The sequence below is a fragment of the Erpetoichthys calabaricus genome, chromosome 16 (genome assembly GCF_900747795.2).
Source record: "Erpetoichthys calabaricus chromosome 16, fErpCal1.3, whole genome shotgun sequence".
In the NCBI taxonomy this organism is placed as follows: Eukaryota; Metazoa; Chordata; class Cladistia; order Polypteriformes; family Polypteridae; genus Erpetoichthys; species Erpetoichthys calabaricus.
Window position 1 is genome coordinate 25,788,713 of NC_041409.2, and position 5,464 is coordinate 25,794,176.

At 42.2% G+C, this 5,464-nt stretch overlaps 1 pseudogene; it reads right to left on the reverse strand.

The window, feature by feature from the left end:
• Positions 1 to 498: 498 nt before the first annotated feature.
• Positions 499 to 4,708, reverse strand: LOC114667094 (uncharacterized; annotated as a pseudogene).
• Between the last annotated feature and the right edge of the window lie 756 nt (positions 4,709 to 5,464).

Genomic DNA, 5,464 nt, shown 5'->3' on the forward strand with positions numbered 1-5,464 from the left:
TGTCTACCCAAGTCAACTGTCACCTGCCAGTCCTGTGCAGTTGTGCAGTGTATAAAAACCCCTCAGCCAACCTTAATTGTTCCTCTTATTTTCTCTCTAGCTCTAATGAAGCTGATGATCTGCTTTAAGGGCTTTATTCTCTGGTAGCTGGTGATGGCATTACTGATATTTTACGCAATTGTCTTACTCACTCGGTCATGCCACCAGCGATATTGGCCTCCTCCCAGAGCCTTTGAAGATATCCTCTAGGGTCCCCTTTCTCCCACACAGGGAGCACACCAGTGTATCGACCAAGCCCCAGCAATGCAAATTGAACAGGCTAGGAAGACCATCATAGACTGTTGTCAAAAATCTTCCTCAGACTTTTTACAGGCTTCTCAGAGATAGTAGGGATGGGTGTTTCTGAGGTGAAAAACCAGAGCGTATCCACCGCTCTGCCTCTCTTCAAGACTAACAATCTTGATTTCTTGAACTTAAAAGACATCCTGGCCCATCCCATCAGTCTTGTGGCACCGATGCCATGATCACTATAAAATCATCCATGAATGCACGAATTGGTTGTTGGCGAATCCTGGACTTGGACTTGGGGCCTCTACACTCTGTTTCTATGGATTTCACCAACATATTCATTGCCAGAGCAAACCGGATCACTGAGATGGTACAACCTGTGATGATCTCCACCTCCAATCTATGCCACTCCAATACAACTGACCCTGATGAGACTCTCAAGCTGAAGTTGCCATAATAGTCCAGGGTGAGATCCCTTACTACGACTGGAACATGGTGCCTCAACAACATCTCAGACACCAGCTTATGGGGCATTGAGCTATAAGCATTGGCCAGGTCTAACCATGGCACCAGCAGGTCACACCTGTTCTCCTTGGCTTCCCTAATGAGCTGTATGACCACCCAAGAGTGATCTAAGCAGCTTGGTATCCCGGGGATGCCTTTCTTCTGCACTGACATGTTAACGTACCCGTTCCAGCAAAAGAAGTCCATCAGCCGCTTAGCTACAATACTGAAGAATATTTTTCCTTCTATACTGAGCAATGAGATTTTTCTAAACTGGATGATCTTCTTAGAATCCACCTCTTTAGGGATGCACACTCCTTCCGCAAACTTACACTGATGTGTGGTACTTTGACTCTTCTCCAGATGACCTTGAGGATCCTCCAAAGCCAGTGTTGTAGCTTCAGTATTTGTACAACTTATAGGTTGTCATCCTTGGTCCTGGTGCTGACATGGACACTGCTTTCCTCACTACTTCCTACACTTCCTTCAGGTATGGCTCCTTCAGGTCAAATGCCTCGACAGGTTCTGGTGGTGTTATCCTGGCCTCACCCTCCCTTAGATGTTGATCTCTGCTGGGGTCACTAAATGCTGTGTAGATGCTGATCTAATTGTTCCTGTGGACACCCTGTGTTTCTGCCCCAAGAGCTGTCTGGTGCACCCAAACAGGTTGTTAATGAAGGCCATCTGCTTCCTAGCCCTCTCCCTCCACCGCCTCCTATGCTGCTCAGCTCTACACAGGGTTAGGCGCCTCCTTCTCAGTATAAGATGGAGCTTTGCCAGTGGTGCCCTGTCTTCTTCACTAGCCACCTTGTATTGCTTCTTCAAGGCTTTCAATTCTTTCCTAACATAGTGGATTTTACTAGTAACGTATTTATAAATATATTAGCTGTGTAAGCCTGTGCCTAAAAAGCCCAGGCTCCTAGAAACTATTGAAAAAACGAAAAAAACTGAAATGCAGAGTCGGTGGTTTCGTTTTGCGGATGTGCTCGCCTCCCCTTGTCTATCAGCGGCTAAGCGAGTTTTTCTTTCGTTGCTTTCTTTCAGCTTCATTCTGTAGCCTCGTACATCCTTCTTCTTCTGACTTGTTAACTTGGGGCTGCCTTGCCTGCTCTTTCAGCTTCATGCTGTACCCTTGCATATCCGGGCCGCTTCGCTCTTCCAGGATGGACAGACAGACAGACAGACTTCCACGTGTAGAAGTTTATACATAAGATATGGTTCAATGAGATGTACTTTGGAAATAAATGGATTAAAAGCCAGATACAATATATATTAGATTGAGAATGTATTCAGGCCCCTTCTCTTTTTTCATACTTTGCTACTGTGTAGGTTGCACCCATGTGCTAATTTATTTTTACCCTTGTCAATCAACACTTAATACTCCAGAATGACAAAACGAAAAAAGGATTTTAGAAATGTCTGCAGATTTATTACAAATTACAAAAAACTGAAGCCTAACATTGACACAAGACCCTTTACTCAGTCCCTTTGGCTACCATTCCAGCCAGGAGTGTTCTTGGGTATGACACAACAAGCTTCACATACCTGGTTATGAGGATTTTCTGTCACTGCTCTTTGTAGAGCCTCTCAACATCTGTCAGTTTGGGTGGAGACCATATTTTTCAGGTCTCTCTAGAAGCGTTTGATTGAGTTCAAGTCTGAGCTCTGGCTGAGCAACTCAGGAACATTCAAAGAGTTGTTTCTAAGCCACTAACGTGTTGTCTTTACTTTGTGTTTAGGGAGATTGTCCTGTTGGAAAGTGAACGTTTGGCCCAGTCTGAGGTCCAGAGTGTTCTGGAGCAGGTTTTCATTAAGGATATCTCTGTACTTTAGTCCATTCAGCTTTCCCTCAACCCTGTCTTGTCTCCCAGTCCTTGCTGCTGAAAAATTATTTCACAATATGATGCTGTCCCCCACCATGTCACACTGTTTGAATGGTATTGCACAGGTTATGAACAGGGACTAGTTTCTTCCAGACATGACCCTAATCTTGGTTTCATCAGACCTGAGAAAGTTGTTTCTCACAGTCTGAGAGTCCTTTAGGTACCGAGGAGAAGATGCATATGTATATATATATATATATATATATATATATATATATATATATATATATATATATATATATATATATATATATATAATTTATATACTTTTATTTACTTTTTATAACACACTGCACTGTTTTAGCAGTCACAGGAAACTGTGTGGCTCTGTGGTGACAAACTTCTTCTATGCCTCATCTCTCAATAGCTGCAGTAGGCAGCTGTGTAGGTTTTGTGCAACAGCTAAACAACTGGATTTGAAACCACAAGCTTACAGGTTCAAATCCTACTACAGTGTTCCTGTGTGCCCCTTAGCAGAGCATGGCACCCACCTGTGCTCTAAGCATAATGTCACGCATCTGTATAATCGCATTGTGAAGAGGAAAGTGATCACATTGAAACATATTAAATTACATTAGATTGAGCTGTCCAGAACATATTCTAGGTGCCCAGTAGTTCTCCAAGACACCAGTAGGCCAAAATGATTTTCATACCATCAGGCCCTGTGAGAATCAGAAATTAGCTCATGCCAAAGTCAGTCTTAGTACTCTTTTCCACTTGCACAGTATTTAGGCCAGTATGGTTTCAGGGGTGGATGGTGAAGCATACGTATTGCCCGATACTGTTTAACAAAGTATGTAGTACACTATTTCATTTTATAGAATGCCTTTTCAAAAGTGCAAAGATCTAGGTGACACACAGTAGCACAGTGGTTGAACTGCTGCCTCATAAATCCCACTCAAGGTCATTGTCTGCCTGGAATGTCTGTCTTCTCTCTGTGTCTGCATGGATTTTCCTCCAGGTTCTCTGCTTTGCTTTTCTCCTCACATTATCAAAGATGTTCATTTTAGGTCAATTGACAATTCTAAACTGGCCCTGTGTAGATGTCGATATGAATGACCGACACTCTGTAAGGAAATGTTCTGCCTTGGATTTGTTCAACTAGGATAGGCCCCAGCCAGCTGGAGACCCTGAATTAGATTAAGTGGCTTAGATAATAAATCTCTATTGCCTGATTATGTGTACCCGTGTGATTCTGCTATTATTTGGAAATATTTGCTTAGTACAGAATATCTTATTTCTAAGTAAAACACTTGTTGTAAGGTTTTGCTTTTTTTTTTTAAAAAAAAAAAAAACAACCTCAACCTCCTGTTTGGCAGAGGTGGCCCAGTGGTTTCTGTTTTACACTCACTGGGGAATAAGGATTATGAGTGAAAGGGATTTACCCAAAGTAATATTCCTAACATCAGATCAGAGGTTGGTGAACTGAAGGCAGTCCCATGTGCTTTACATAGTATGTGGCTAATGGAAGGCTATAATTTGTTAGTTAATTTTTCAAAGATAAAATCTGTCCTCGGGATAAATTACAACAATGATTTTTCCTAGATGCACTTATTCACATTTATTTATTCCCCCAACTCTACAAGTTTGTGTTGATTGCATTTATTGAAGGGCAGAAAACAACCTAGGACAGGCTGCTAGTCCATCACAGGGCATATTCACTTTATACCCCCTTGTTATACAGTCGATTCCGGTTAATTGGACCACCTGTTAATCAGACCAGCCGCTTATTTGGACCGAATCCTAAAGAACCGAAACAGATCATATTACATAAGCCTAATATTGTTCGCTTATTTGGACCAAAATTCCGTTTAATCGGACCAAAGAACGTGACAGAGAATAAGAAAAAGAAGCCACGGAAAGCGGATGTAAAGCGGGTCAGCGACATCAGGATGATCCCTGGGCTCCCCAGGAGAATTTACGCTTTTATCAAAGGTCAGGAAGTCGGAAAATTTGTACCAAGTGCAAACCAGTGGGGGTGAACATGCCTGCCCTTTCTTTCCTAAAACGGACCGCCCAGTACCCGGCGACATGAAGTCGAGCGTAAACAAGAGTGTCCGTGCAAGGAATTCCTTTCTGTCAATAAGGATTAAAGTTTACACGAGAAAGCTTTTGCTTCAATTGTTGCTCGAATTGCAGTGAAACACATGACAGCATCGGAAGACCAGGAAAGTAATGATGATGACCCTAATGAGTTAGTGCAAGTGACAACACAGGATGCCAGGAAATGCATTGAAACTTTGCGCTGCTATTTCATGCAGGAGGGAAATGAAGGCAGTCCCATTGATGCGTTAGATGTTTGTAGTGATTTTGTTCAAGTGCAGTGCATCAACGGAATGCGTTAGATCACACTAGGCAAGTTCTTCAAACGTTGAGTGGAATTTGGTAATGTAACCTTTTTTATTGTGCTTCGCATGCTGAGTGTCGTGTAGATCGTTTCAAAGAATTTGTAGATTTCTTTTTCAATAAACAAAGTTGTAAGCATCCGTACATGTACATAGTTCTTGTTTGTACGTTCGCCATACGCGTGTGCAGCACAATAAAAGTCATAATGACATTTTATTATGTTACTTATAGCACGTCCTGTCTTGGTTGCACATGTATAGGGCATGCTCCTGTAATTGGACCAGCCGGTTATTAGGACCAAAATGATCGCGTCCCGATGTGGTCCGATTAAGCGGAATCAACTGTATTCTATTTGACTATCCTTTTAGTGAGCCCATTCATCCATTACATTCATTTTCAATACCCCACAATTCCAATTAAAATTTGCAGGGTTAGATGATGTT